General features: G+C 36.5%; 1 protein-coding gene across 1 annotated transcript in view; it reads right to left on the bottom strand.

The window, feature by feature from the left end:
- The window catches only part of B3GALT1 (beta-1,3-galactosyltransferase 1), a 503,119-nt gene that overhangs the window by 331,320 nt on the left and 155,487 nt on the right, over positions 1-16,312 (bottom strand). The window contains exon 2 of the mRNA XM_025460053.3: positions 1,309-1,412. The gene's annotated coding sequence lies outside the window, so the exon portion shown is untranslated. The remainder of the gene's footprint in view (positions 1-1,308; positions 1,413-16,312) is intronic.

The following is a 16,312-nucleotide window of genomic DNA, read 5'->3' as shown; positions in this document are numbered from 1 at the left end:
TACTCTAAAAAAATTGTTAACTAAAAATTAAAAAACAAAACAAAACAAAACAAAAACAGCAAAGCCAAAGACACTAAAGGTTTTAAAAACAAACCAAACCAAATCAAGGCAAAAATCCTGGTAAGATAAGACAACTTCTAATATTGTGACTAAACAGTATTTTGTGCCGGTCTTTCATGGTGATAGAACTGGGCATCTCATCCCTGTTGTTACCACTTTATTCTTGAAATCATCATTATGTTGGTACCTGTGATAATATTGGAATAAGGCAAGAAGAAATACCAGAGAGTATCCATGTCCCATTAGCCTGAAACCCATAATTCTGCAATATTCAGTCTGAGTTTGAATCAGGCCCCCAATCTGTTGAACATTTGCGATTTTTTTTCTTTTTAAATAATAACAAAGACAGCTAACAACCTTACTCAACCTAAACCAAATACTGAAGTGAGACCTGAGCTATGCACATCTCAGACTCAGGGGAGCCCTCGTGACTATTAAGGCAGATTTTGTCAACTTCCCCAGAGCCCTAGGACAACAAGGCGCCTTGCCAGAATTGAAATGTACCTGTGGATTCTCTAGGGGAGAGATTCTTTATTATTGTACTAACAGAAAGGATGAAGAAACTATTTTAGGTTCAATTTTCTTGATATAAAGTCAGGGATATTGGTCAATCTTTATTTAGATCAAGTTAACTTCATATGAAAATTGGGGACCCAGAGTTTTGTTTTGTTTTGTTTTGTTTTGTTTTTTTTCTGTAAAAGAAACTCGTCTAAACCCAGATTCCAGTCATTGAGATGCAGACAAAGCTGGGGACACTTTAGTGTTTTCAAAAAGGATAGAGCTCCCCCAAATAATGGTTTACAGACGTACTGAGATTCAAACCCTTCGGCCCTGGAGCTGTTCTGGGTCTGGTCTGATGACCAGGGCCAGCGGTCTCTGGTAGTAAGCAGCCTCTGCCATCTCTCGCAGAAGTATTGTCCTTTTCTATGTGGGCATGATAAGAAAAAGGCTGAGAAGCACCTGACTAGAGAATCTCTGCTAATAATGTTTTAATCCAAAATTGTTAGATTGGTGTTTTGCAATTCCCATTGTTTCTACATGACATCCTATTTCAAACATAACGATGATACCTGCCCAAGGAACTTTTTCTGAACATGTTTCACACGAAAGGCTGTAAGGCACGAGCTACTACAAAGCTATAAACAAATTCAGAGCATCCTACTACTTCTGTGAATACCAACTCATTTCACCTCACAATTTCATTAATTTTCAAAGACAACAAAACCAAAAGTAGGAATCATCTCTTACCCTACAAGGAAAACTTCTGAACTTGTCTCAGGGTAAAGCGTCAGGGTCTTTACACACTCCCTCCACTCCGGGATTAAGCAGCTCTTGAAGTGTCTCTACCGGGTCTGAGGGGGAAGAAAAATACATTAAAAATAACCTTGGTACGCTTCAGCTAATATTAACATTCTTTTTCAAGTTCAGATTCTCTTTTTGCCACTTCATGAAATTGCCACATATCTTGCCTCAAGCCATCTTGTACAAACTAATCAGCATTTACAGAACACTTAACTTGAAGAAGGAATTCTCTTCCTCTCAAATCATTTATAATCTCCCCCTCATCCGGCTTTGAATGAATGGAGTCTTTCCTTGTTATAACATCATATTTACTACTTTTCATGATTATTTACTTCCTTTCCCTAGATCACGATTTTATTCCTTGATCTCGTTAGTAATAGCAAACGTTTCTGCAAAAGAAGTTGAAAATTGTTAGGCTTAGCTAGTCCTGTCTGAGGCTTTGCTAAAGCTGTTTCATTGCTCTACTCTGATGAAATAAACTAACACGTTTTGGTCCCTAATCTCCTATGCCTAATTTTTTTCTGACCTAAAGATCTCTACCAGAGCCCTAAGTACTGCATCACGTCTGTAACAATACTGACCTGAGCCAGTGAAAAAGTGCTCTCTGCCAGTATGTTCTATAAGATAGCCTTCCATCACCACAAAGTTTCAGGCATTCTTTTTTTTTTGGAATGAGCAAAGAAAATAAGCCGTCTCTGGCAGTTGATCATGGACTGCTCTAATTCGATGAATCCATTTTCTACAGGCTTCAGTTGGCAAGCCTCTTTCCACTGCCTGCAAACTGACTACAGTTCTTTGCAAACCTCCTTTGCAATTCTACTCAAACACCATCCTCTACGCCACAAAGAGCTATATGTTACTGAAAATACATTTTAAAGAAGACTTTTAGTGGAAATACCTAATTTTGGAGCTCTTTCTTAACCTCTCCCATTTATTACCCATACATATGTTTACCCATAGAACTATCTCGAGGATAAGTGAAACCGATGGTGTAGTGCTGTGTAAAGCTCAGAGAAGTCAGGAAGACAGGCTGCATTCCCACCCCTAAAATATGCCTCTCTTGATCAGCTTGATTTGTCAATCTGTGTATAGAGGCCCACAGTTACAATAATATAAGTTTGATGGTACTTCTGAACTCTACTTCTAAGAATCTTATTCTGTATATCGTTGAAATTCTTTTTCAAAAAGATTTTATTTATTTATTGAGAGGGAGAGAGAGTGTGTGAAAGCATAAGCAGGGGTAGTGGCAGGCAGAGGGAGAGGGAGAAGCAGGCTCCACGCTGAGCAGGGAGTCGGACATGGGGCTCCATCCCAGGACCCTGGAATCATGACCTGAGCTGAAGGCAGATGCTTGACCTATTGAGCCACCCAGGCGCCCCTATCTTCGAAATTCTTAAAGAGCAAATGGTTAGAGAATGGGATAGGCAGGACAATAAATCCTCCAAGTAAGAGTCATACAGCAGCTTTTTAAAATAGCACAGCCCTTCCTTATTAATCTTATTATTACAGACAAAACAAGTGCATACTTTATTCAGTTATGGTTATATTTATATGAAGCTCCAGAAAAGGCAAAAAAGAGGTTATGATGATAATCAGAACAGTGTTGTGAGAGATTAACTGGAAAATGGTAGGAGAGCACTTTCTGGGATAATGGAAAAATTCTGTATTTCTTCTTAAGATTTTATTGGGGGGGGGCAAAGGGAGAGGGACAAGCAGTCTCTGCACTGAGTGCAGAGCCCAAAGTGGGGCTCGCTCTCACAACCCTGAGATCATGACCTGAGCCCAAACTGAGAGTCAACTGACTGAGCCACCCAGGGGCTTCAAAAATTCTGTATCTGGATTGAGATAGTTCCTTATGTAAGTAGAAACATTTGAAAAAACTCCATGGACCTGTGCCCATAAAATCTACATTTTACTATAAATTATATTATAAGTAAATACCTTAATAAAAAATAAAAAACAAAGGGACTCAAAGAGATCTCTCAGTTTTGGAGTGATTTTCAGAGATCACCTACTTTGTAGGAAGGAGTCTTCACCTCCTTCCTGGCCAGTGAAAAGTAATTCTTCATTCTTTCATTTATGGATCTACTTAACAAAGATTTATTACACATAAATATATCCAGAGTTAGCACAATGGCAGCATGCTAGAAAAAATGATGGTTAGCAAAAGAGATACAGCCTCTATTGTGGAGCTTAGAGTCTGGTGGAGGAAAATAGACAATTAAAATGGACAAAGAGAAAGAGTTATGGCTGCAGCACTGAGAGAAGGTCCATGTTTTACGTAAGAACTTGCATCAAAACAGAATGAACTATTTTATGCTAAACCCCAAGCTAAGCTGAGCTGAAAATATTGGTGTTCACTCAGTCATTAAAAGCTGTTAGAGTAATCAGACTAAAGCAAACTAAATAATGTTTTTCTATTAAACCAAGCCTAAATATTCTCTAAATTGACTGAATCAAAACATCAAAATATTTTTCATGTCAAATTTCATTTGGACATTAAAGTCTTTTTTTAAAACTGAATTTAGGTCTTCCACACCCTACGGCAGCTTATACATACAGCTGTCCATGAGGACAACATGGTGTTAAATGACCCTCTTTCCCATGAGCAAATCCCAGCTGGGAAGACAGGTGCATCTACTTCTGGTGACTCTGCTGCCAAGGAGGGATTTGCAGGCTCTCCCAACAACAGCATTATGCATACTCACCATAAATCCAAGCTTGTGATAGGTACAGTATTCGATATACAAAGTATAACCACGAGCAAAGTATAACCATAAGCATTCCAACATAAAGTACTTTTAGGTAAATGCCACTTCCTTATCACCACCCCTGACCACACTTTTAAATGAAGTCCCTCTGTGGGAATCCAATTTTTTTAAAGATTTTATTTATTTATTCATGAGAGGCACAGAGAGAGAGAGAGCCAGAGACACAGGCAGAGGGAGAAGCAGGTTCCATGCAGGGAGCCCAATGGGACTCCAGGATCACGCCCTGGCCTGAAGGCAGGCGCTCAACTGCTGGGCACCCAGGCATCCCGACAATCAAATTTTTAAAGCATATGAAAATTTTCCTTTGTCTAACTAGTATAAAAAAATCATCTTGTTCCTTTTTATGGTTTTCTTTTTTTTTTTTTTTTTTTAGATTTTCTTTATTTATTCAGGAGAGACACAGAACGAAAGGCAGAGACATAGGCGGCAGACCGAGAAGCAGGCTCAAATGCAGGGATGTGGGACTCGATCCTGAAACTCCAGGATCACACCCTGAGCCGAAGGCAGGCACTCAACCGCTGAGCCACCCAGGCATCCCTATGGTTTTCTAACCTAGTCGATCAAAATTCTTTCCAAAATGAGAGAAGTCATTTATAAAATCAAAAAGATGAAATAATATATTTTAAAAACAAATAAATGAAACATGAACCATATAATTATTGAATTTCCAAGCCTTCTAAAGAAGACTATTTAAAAAAAAAAAAAAAAAGAAGACTATTTTTGTTGTTTATTTGTGAAACTATCTAGAAGAAAACCAACATGATTTTTTAAAGATTGCTTTAAGAGGAAACATGCTAGAAATAGTATTTAAAAAATTAGCCTTCAAATGAGAAGTGTACTTTAAACCAAGACCATGATGGATAATGGATGATTTGTATTTAATTACACAGACATCCATAACCTCTTACTTCTACCATCTTTCCCAGGCTCTGACCAGTTTAGGGTTTCGGTTGCATTCTCCTGGCAGCACCAAGAATGGCCACTAAAATTCTAAAGTAACTGGAACTCTAATTAATTTTCTCAAACATGAGACCCATTCCATATATCCACAGAAAATATTGTCAGATTGTAGTTCAAACTGTCAAATGACACTTTTATTATTTTCTAACTCTGGTCAGTGACAAATTCAAAAGAAATCCTCTACTGGTAATTAGGAATTACAGTTCCTGTTTATGTAGTTTTAACATATTTAATATTTAAGGAATGTGTATATTTTGACAAAGTAATGCATTTTTTTAAATCTCATGTTTTATTTTTATCCCCCAACCAAATAGCTTGATGATTAGAATAGTTAACACAATGGAACACTTTCCTAGCATTTTACTTTAATTTTTCCTTCTCTAATTTTCACTCTACCAATCTCACTTTAGCTTGGTTGCTATTCTTTCTTTCTGCCAATGTAAATATCAGCTCCCTGTGTTCCCAGTTCCTTAGTCATTCTTTGATATTCACTGGTATTTTAAGAAATACTTTAAAGAAAGAAAGATGGTGTTGAGTTTGGGAGATTTGAGGAACCTTATATATATACTGGCACTTAAGATTTTCTCAATCTCAATCCATTAGATATATAATTGTGGTGCAAAATTCTAGATGATTTTTAAATGATTTTTTGTATTGTCACAGCCTCCTTCCTCATTAAGTCTCAAAGAGATGTCACAGCATGGCATTCTGTTTGTTGGCTTGTATCTGATAAGACAAGACTGTCATGTGTTCTTAGAGCAAATTTTAAACATCTCCAGACTCAATGGACTTATTAAATACTAAAATCTATATAATAACACTGAAATATTTTGAAAGAGGAAATAGAATCTTTGGAATTAGTGATTAGAACTGAATTATTCTAGCAGTTAAATTTTAGGAATTAGCTTTACTGTATATGCATACCTTAGACAAATTCAAAGGTATTTATTTAGCTGCTAGTATGTGCCAGTCAACATGCAAGTCACTATAGGTACGTGAATAAACATGGCCCTTCTACAGCAACTCACAGTTTAACGATGGTAAGAACACATAAACAGATAAAAAGATAATTTAATACCATTTGGCAAGCATTGTGACAAATGCATACACAGCCCTATGTAAAAAATGTAAGTTGGACACTCAGTTTCCCAGATGAAGTGGGAAGGACTAGGATGTGTTCCATAAATAGTGACTGAGATTCTAACTCTGGGGCAACATGTGTCACCGAAGTCCTTAAGATATTATCCTAATTATTATTACAGATCTCATTAAATATACATTTGGTTTTGCCCTGTTTTTCATCTAATAACTTTTTCTTTAATATTTAAAGTGCGATTAGTTCAGGGAGAATTTCCTCATTTCATAAAACACACACATCTATAGGCTTATTGTGATATTTAATGAAATATATAAAATACTTAATGCAGTACCTGGTATGTGGTAATTGTTCTCCAAGGAAGGAAGGAAGGAAGGAAGGAAGGAAGGAAGGAAGGAAGGAAGGAAGGAAGGAAGGAAGGAAAAGAAAAAAGAAATGAGAAGAAGAGAAAGAAAATTCAATCATTCTTATTGAAAAAAAATTGGCTTACCATTGTAACTCTGCCACTGGACAAAATTTTCACATATAAAAGATCTGGGGTTAGTTATCAGAATTTCTCATCCTTTAGAAGTCACTCCATTGATCCAAACAGATTGCTTGGTGTTTATATTTGAATGGAGAGCTACAAATACCTTTAAGACTAAGGGCTTGATGGGGCATTCATCTGTAGCTAGAAATCATTTCTCAAGAGGAATAGCTGAGCTGAGGAGATCTCTAAGATTTCCATAGAGATCCAAGGAGGTTCTATAGGGTCTGTATATTCTTCTTAATTATACTGGCTGGACAAATTGTTAAATGGACCAAAGGAAGACTTAGCATCTTTTATGGAAAGGAGACATTATCTAGCACACACTTCTTGGCTATCTGATTCTTTTGGCGGGCAATTTGAATTATTTTATAAAGCTGTAAATTATAGATTACTGAGAACAATTAAAATGATACTTATCCAAAGATGTGCAAATTCCATTTAGTGGAGGGAAAACTTCCCCCAAGGAGAAAAGGCCAGTTTTACATCTATTTGTAGATTCAACATTCCTGACTCAACTGTGTATATGTGGTATTTTGAATTCCCAATTGAGAGAGTTCATAACATCTTATTAATTTCCTCATTAATAATTGAATGAAAGAATCACCTTTCTGATACTTGTATAATAGTTTTGACTTCGCCCTTTTAAAAAATTATCCTTTAACAATTTTTTTATGTTTGTGTTTTTATTTCCCACAATAATTAAAGAAATAACCTAAGTGGTTTTTGGGTCTTCTAGACCTGTATTTTACAGTCACATATTCATATGAACCCAGTGTTCATGTTTGTAAATACATGGTACCAGGAATTATTAATAAAAACAGAGTTAGAGAAAAAGACAATGAAGATACTATCCCAAAAGAGTTTCCCCAAGCAAAATATTAGAAGAATATTTTACTGCACACCATATTGTCATACTAGATACAAGAACTTGTATGTAACAAGCCAATGCCATATTCACGTAGTGAACAAATATTTCATTTTAACCAAACATTTCCTGCTACATTAAAACCCAATATTGTGAAATTGAATTTTCTCATATTTGTAGATTTGTTTGTGTTTTATTTGTAATTATGTTTCATAAAAGATATAGGCATAAATACCTTATATTTAAGTAACAATTTAATAAAAATGATTTAATATCTGAGGCACAGAGAATATTTTTGTCCTTGTTTTTGCTTTTCCCTTAAAAAGACACTATATATTATGCAAGTTTAGGAAAAACTGACCTAAAATATTGTGGAAAATGTGTGTTTCAAATTTTGCATTTGTGGAAACATATTTTCTAAAAGATAAAGTTCTGGTGTCCTGAAATAGTTAATTTATTTAAATTTCATGATCATCTTTAATTCATCTGGATTTCCCATCAGATGATGTACTAAAAGAATAAAGAAGGCTTAAGAAAAATGTCATTGTTCAAAAACAAACCCAAAAAAACCCACCTAGTCCTTTGAAAGCTCCCTTGTATAGCTGCAAAATACCATTAATCTTTTCAGGATTTGATATATTATAAATTTCAGTTTAGAAACATTAGAAATTAGATAGACAATAGCCTATCTCATTAGACTATGAGATAATTTTACTAGTAAAGGACTGCAAAGAGATGAATTTATATTGTATCCAATTTTAAACCCAATAAGAAAGGAAATATATAAAATTTCCGTTGTTTAAATTTATATGAGTCATTTCCTAGTCTTCTAAAAACGAGTTGCATCTTGAGAAATGATAGGCATTAAGTGGGAAGTAAGTTTTAATTATTTAGAAAACACCTTTCTGCATATTATTTATTTAAAAGAGCCTTCTTTTTTAGAAATCAGTCTTAAAATTGTGTACTTGAGGCAACTCTTTTGGGGATCTAACAGTACTCTCTGCAGTGGTGAAGGAAATGCCAAATACAATTAACTCCACCACCAGAAAGAACAAGTGAAGATTCAGGTGTGGCTTTGAATACCTTGGAAAGGTAAGGTTTGGGAGGTTCTACACGGTGGGATGTAAGTTTGAAGATTTTTGATGTTACTTGGTGACTGAGAAATTCCCAGCGTTTAGTAGATTAGCATTTAGTAGAACATGCCCATTGTTTTTCATTTGTTTATCCCCAGTTCCTGGCATATAGTAGTAAGGAATTAGGACAGTTGTAAGAAAGGCAGGCACGGACAAGCTCCCCAACCCCCAAGAGGAAACCACCTTTAAAAGGATTCTACACCAGGCTGGAAGGAGCCCTTCACCCTTCCCATGAGAACAACTAGGTTGACCACAGTCTGTAGACAAAAACTTGATTGGGTGGCAGCTCACACCAAAGAGCCCATACAAAACCCCCTAGATTTAAATGCCAAATTGGCAACCCTCTTGGGTCCTCTCCCTCTTCCGGAGCTTTGTACTTTTGCTCAAAAACTTGGCTTTGCTGCCCACCACTCTGGTCTACCTCTTCATTCTTCAAAGCAGTGTAACCAAGAACTTTAGGCACTAAAGAAAAAGAAATTCTGCAACAGTAGGCATTCCATATATGAATTGATGTTTATAGCTAGAAGTATTCAACCAAGACATCATGCTCATGGTCAAAGATTTTTAAAAAGTTTGTGATAATATATGCTGCTCATAAACATTATATATATAATATGCATATATGTCATAATATGTGTATATATAAAACACACACTCATATATACATATATATGGCACATTTGTTGCTTTGTTTTTGTTTTACCTTATGGAGCTAGTACACATATCATTTTATTTCATTGTGACTATCCTTCTGTAGTAGGGTACTTTGCTATTTTTTTTAAATTTTTTAAATTTTTATTTATTTATGATAGTCACACAGAGAGAGAGAGAGAGGCAGAGACATAGGCAGAGGGAGAAGCAGGCTCCATGCACCGGGAGCCCGATGTGGGATTCGATCCTGGGTCTCCAGGATCGCGCCCTAGGCCAAAGGCAGGCGCTAAACCGCGGCGCCACCCAGGGATCCCGGTACTTTGCTATTAAACTAAGTGTTGATTTTTTTTCAATTTCTTTTAGTTCTATTTTTCTACTATATTTAAGTAGCAAAGAATACTTTCTCTATGCCTCAGGGTAGGGTTGATTCAGAGAGAACAAAGAATCACATTTTTGGCCTTTGAACTATTAATTTGACCTTTGTAAGTCAACAGTGCAGACAACAGACAACAGTCTTTAAAACCAAGGCTTTGAATTGCAAGTACCAGCAGCTTTAAGGAAAAAAAAAATCCAAAAGCTTGGATTTAAATATCAAGAGTCAAATCCTAGAGGACTTGGAGGTAAGAGTTTAGGTCTTGGAAAGAGTAGGAAAAAAAATAAGTGATGCCATAGGAGCAATTTTTCTATAAAACAGAGAAGTGATACCAATAAAAATCCCTTTTGGACTAGAAAAGGAGAGATAGGGAAAGGAGAATAAGAAAATATAGCTGGCCTATTCCCTGAACCTATATTAGAATTGAAATTCTAGAGTTCGGTGACAAATATTTAGTGACTCCCCCACATCTACTCTAGAAATTGAGAAAAAAACAAACTTGATAGTTACCCGTCACCAAACTAGTCAGCTGTAGTAGGTAGAAATGTCACCTAGGCAGATCTAGATAAAGAGGCGCCCTGGGACCCCTGGGTGGCTCAGTGAGTTAAGACTCTGACTCTTGGTTTTGGCTCATGCCATATGATCTCATGGGTCATGGAATCCTCACCCACTCCCCCACCCCCGCCCCCGTCCCCGTCCCTCCCCATGTGGGCACTGTGCTCAGCACTCAACAAGGAATCTACTTAAAATATTCATGGATATTTTTTAATAAATAACTGAAAAATAAGCTAAACATTGCCAATACACATCTGGATAATAATAATAAATGCTAACATTATTGAGCGTTTAGTTGGTACTAAACGTTTGCCTGCACCACCTTATTTAATCCTCACCTATATAGTAGTATCATTATTCTTATTTAACAGAGTAGGTAATAGGAAATTGTGGCTTGTGGAGGGAAAAGATGATCTGCCCAAGGTCCCAGAGCTAGCAAGTAGCAGATCTGGGATTTAAAGATATACAATCTGAAATGCTGCAACACTGAATATTAACTTAAAAAGCTGTTTTTGAATATTGGAAGCAATTTTGGAAAGTTGGTTCCACATGACTTTTTGCTTTTATTTGTTGTTTACAGTTTTTATTTTAGTGCCCTCACTTAGCCATCATAGCATTGTAGATCTCAAGCAGGGACACTTTATGGATCATCTAGTTCAGTCACCTATAACAAATGATAGAATCGACTCATTCAAGGGCAGAAAGCAAACCAGTAACTCTTGCTTTAGGAAAACCTCTCTCTCTCTCCTCTTTTCCCTTGGATTTTTTTTTTACTCACCCATTTTAGTAATTGTCAAAAAGAGTTGCAAAGGTGAAGGGTAGTGTATTTAGGATCATAAAGGATTAGGACAATGAGATCAGTCAATGAAGGCTGAAGTTAGAACTGGTAAAGCAAACTCCTTTGCGTAAATACAGAACTACAGACAGTATCTAAAGCTATGCTTTTAAAGAGCTTGCTAAATCCATCCATCGTAAAGGAATTCTTTATAAAGGCATGCACCTCACTATCTCAGACCTCTAAGTTATTTTATTGCAAAGCAGACTTTCCTATTTTGAAGATCTATTTTGTATATACTCGATTTTAATGTTCTAGGCATAATACCCAAAATGTAAAAAAAATATCATTTCTGTTTGAAACAATAGACTTTCCATATGCCATTCACACACTGTTAGTATTTTCTAGTCTGTAATTCAAAATGTGTTTTTCTTGTTTACTTTTCAATCAGCTTACTGAAAAGGCATGGGTGGACAAATAGAGGTACTCAACACCGATGATTCAATGGACTGTGTATGAGGAGAAACAATATCTTTAAAACGTTGAATAGGGTTCACAACCATCTATTTTTTAAAACTATTAGACACCAAAGCACATTGACAAATGGGTCTAATAGTTTCTCTGCAGTGGTCATCACAGAAGAATTGGTAATGCACTCTATTATTTTGTTAGACATGCACTTCTGGTGACATTATAGTGCCCATAAAATGGTCTGATAACTTACAATCGGGATAAAACTAAAGTAATACATTATAGACTTCATAAAAATGTTTCTCTGGAACTTACTCTCACATTATTATAGGATCTCACTGCATCATCTTTCCTTTCTTCTGTCTAATCATCTCATTTCATTTTTCTTAAGATTCTTAAACTGCCCTTGCAACAATTTTTCATGTAAAGACTCAGGCACCATTATTGTATATGGTCAACATTGCATGGCCTGCAGCAACAAATGTGAAGGCCAAGGATGTCATTTTATCCTACACCTCTAGCTCTACTCGCTGACATGACTTTTTAAGCACCTTTAATTTATGTCCTTCTTTCCCTTTTTCCAAAAGGCTAACCCGTCAACCTCCTTCCCACGTATGAGGTTTAAATCATCCCAACATTTAAAAGCACATATGCTCATAAGTGGGAGAACTCTTAAACATAAAAAGCATTCGCCAGTGTCTTAGCTTTTGCTCCTCCTCTTGAGTTTTACATTAGGATTCTTTGATGAGTCCTAAAGCTTGAATAATTAATGAAAACATGGATGTGATCAAACAGTTTGAAAGTAATTGGCCAATCTGCTCCTTTTATCTTTTGCAGACAGAATTATTTACGGAACTACAATACTTACTTAAGAGAGGCTTTTTAAAAATCAGAAGAAAGTCTTTTTTTTTTTTTTCTTTTCTTCATGTTTGGCCATCTCCCTTTATCTTTTTTCTCTTTCTTTGTTGCTGCATCTTCCTTAATTTCCTTCTTTTTTCATGATTCCATTTCATCAATTAGCATTAAACATGGATTATAGATCATGAAATAAATTGCTCCATGTTGCTCCAAAAATTAAGGAAGCCATTATCTCAGTGAGAGTATACAATTTGGAATTTCAAAATTTTGTTTTGAGTGGGATATATATGTTTTTTAATGAGGGAGTAGATTTTTGCATAGAATGTTTTATTAAGATACTACAACCCTAAAAAGTCCACAGAACTTCAAAACTGTCCATATTATTCTCTCCTTAAAGGAAAACCCAAAAAGCTGTCAAAGTTTAACAAGACAAGAAGGACAGTGTTGTGCATCTTGCTTTTGTAAGCCTGCAGGTGCCAGAATTGAAATGTGACTTGAGGCCACAACCTTATGGGCAAGATATGATATTATCTGAACTCCAAACCATAAAAACAATACATTCTTATAACTGTGTCCACTGACATTAGAAAAATGCTCAATACTGACGCTGGCTGTGCCTAAGGTAAATACCTAGAGCTGCTAACTTGGATTCTAAACACTGGCCACATTAGAAGCAAACCAACTTCATAAATGTCAGTAGTCTTTCCGATTTATTTACTGTTAGGGTTGCTAGGGGTTAAATTGTGTTCACCCAGAATTCATCGGTTAAAATCTTAACTTCCAGCATTTCAGAATCTAATCCTACTGGGAAATAGGGTTGTTGTTGATATGATTTGTTAAGATGAGATTGCACTGGGGTAGGGTGGGCCCTTAATGCAAAATAATCAGTGACCTTATAAAATGGGAAAATTTGGACACAAACAAATAGAATACCATGTGAAGATGAAGGCAGAGATCAGGGTGATGCAGCAGAAGCCAAGGAACGAAGGATTGCCAGCCAACCCCCAAAAGCTGTAAGAGAGGCATGGAACAGATTCTTCTTCACAACCTTCCGAAGCAATCAACTCCACCAGCATCTTGATCTCTGCCTCCAGAACTGAGACAACAGATTTCTGTTATTGGAGCCATTTGATTTGTGGCTCAAACACTGCTACAGAAGCCTTAGCAAATTAATACAGTTGTTGAATAAGAAGATATATAAAATCTGATTGATATTTACAATGCATAACATGTATATTTATTTGTGATTATGAGGAAATAAAATTTTCCATCATCCAGTAATTATATCTGAATTGGCAATTCAAAACTTTTAGAATCATTTTAGAATCACATTTATGTACTCCTTTGGAGAGCAAACCTCATAATGAATAATTTAGATTTTAACATCTGGGTCAAAATCACATCAAATTCTAGGTGTCTACCAAACAGTGATAACAAGAACCTACAATGTAGCTTCAAGAACTGATTAAAGTACTGTTGATGGCTATTTCAATTTGTGCCCCATATTTTGTAGCTGAGGTCGGCTAGGAGTAGATTCAGGTTTCATGCAGCCTACATCTCACACAACTTTGGGATCCCTAATTAAGAAAAGAAGACAGGATTACAAGTTAAAAATTAGATCATATAAAATGAGCCCATGTAAGTGACAAGCCCTGAAGCTTAGTCTTGATTAATTTCACCTGAAATCCACCTCTGCTGATAAGATAATGATAATAGAGCCCAGAAACAATACAACCAGTTTCACAGGGATGAAGTAATGCTTATATCAACACAATTTTGCTAGCTTGTAACCGTGAAATAGAAGTGGAAACTACAGGGAAGGATAGACCATGATGCTGGAAGATACTACAAATGTCCTACATAGATCAATCCAGTCTAATTTTAGGTCACCATTTCTCCACAGACAACTGTACTGTATAGATGATGAGTAAGACTGTCAATGAAAAGTCAGTTCAGGGATCCCTGGGTGGCGCAGCGGTTTGGCGCCTGCCTTTGGCCCAGGGCGCGATCCTGGAGACCCGGGATCGAATCCCACATCGGGCTCCCGGTGCATGGAGCCTGCTTCTCCCTCTGCCTGTGTCTCTGCCTCTCTCTCTCTCTATGACTATCATAAATAAATAAATAAATAAATAAAAAAAAGTCAGTTCAGTTAGCTGGCCACCTTGGCAGTCTAATGCTAACAATGAGTGAAAATAGCTATTGAAGTATGAACGAATTGGCTAATTAGAAAATTTTCATATTCAAGTGGTGTAAAACACAGCTTCATATACCTATTATCTCCATCCTGTTACATTCCATTTCCCTCTGTACAATATTCAGTACCAAGCTTTTAGCTATGAGCTCAAGAACCTGTGCTATGGCGTGTGTTTATGCCCATGTGCATTGTGGTTTTTCTTTCTGGTTATCTGCTCTGTCTTCCCAGTAAATGTCTTCTTACCTTTCTGCCTCCTATGTGGTTTAGCCCTAGAGCTGAAATCAAGAGTCGGACATTCAACCAACTGAGCCACCCAGGCGTAGCCCCCTTTCACTATCAATTCATTAGTGTTCCTTTTCTTTTTTCCCCCAAATCTCTGTATCTTTAACATATTATACTTATGTTTAAGTCTATTTCTGCCAAGGATTATAAATTTCTTAAATCAGGGACTCAGTGCTTAGCATAGTGATAGGCACATAATACATTTTCAGGTAATGTTTATAAGAAACTAAAATGAATACACATATTTTAAAAGATTTTATTTATCTATTCGAAAGAGAGAAAAAGAAGGAGAGGGAGAAGGAGACTCCCCACCGAGCAGGACCCCAATGTGGGACTTGATCCCATGACTCCAGGATCATGATCTGAGCTGAAGGTGGATGCTTAACTGACTGAGTCACTCAGGTGCCCCGAAAGTAAAATATCTACATATTACTCCCAATGTGTCTATTCCTTGGGGTCATGTTTCTTTACAACAGGATAACTGGAAATGAGGCATGCTATTTTTTAGAGTGACTGGCATATAATAGTTACTCAATAAATGCTAATTGACTAAAGGAATGAATTACAAGATTTGGGTTTCTGAATAATTAAACTGCAAATAGACATTTTGGTCCTAAGTAGAACTTATTGAAGATTTCTGAACACAGAATGTGCCTGACATAGATTTCTTAATTAACAGAAAATGACTTAACTATCCTTCATTTTTTTCACAAAAATTAGAAAGGACATTTAGACCTCCCTAACACATATATATAGCAATTTGCCACAAAGAATTCCAAACAAATGGAAATACTGACATCACTGCAGGTAGTTGCCATTTTTCACCATGTTTCACTTAATATTTGACAGCTCTGTTCCTTTGATGCTACCAGATAAAGACTACTTCAGTTACAAAAATGAAGAGTGAGGAAGAGCAAACAGTGGGCAGAGGGAAGAACAAGGCAAAAGGCTTTGAAATAGGAGGTGCTTGGAAAATTCAGGGAAGAGTAAGGATACTTAAATGTTTCACAGAAAATAGAGAAGGTTTGGTAGACTGGGATAGATCTGTGTAGGATCTTTCAGACTATGATAAAAGGTTTGAATTTTATCCTAAAGTTTAGTGGGAAGTCATTGAGGTTCAGCAGGGTGTGAGACAGCAAGCTGAATTCAGTGGACCCAAGGGATAAAGACTATAGTGAGATTAGATTTTATGGGAAACACTGGATTAGACCCATGAGTTGGAAGGGTGCTCAGTTGGGTTGGAAAGGTCCAATATACTTGGGGTCAAGAGTCTTTGGCAGAGATTACTGTTCGCTCATGTTAGTATCTTCCACCTCCAACTCTTACTCCACACCCTCCCAAATGCACACACTGATTAGCAGGACTGAGTAACCGAAAATATGTGTATGTATGAATTCTGACTTGAAGTCCCATGGCAGCATCTTATCAGCATCAACA

Source organism: Canis lupus, chromosome 36 (genome assembly GCF_003254725.2).
Source record: "Canis lupus dingo isolate Sandy chromosome 36, ASM325472v2, whole genome shotgun sequence".
NCBI classification, from domain to species: Eukaryota; Metazoa; Chordata; class Mammalia; order Carnivora; family Canidae; genus Canis; species Canis lupus.
This window is presented reverse-complemented; position numbering and strand designations above follow the sequence as displayed.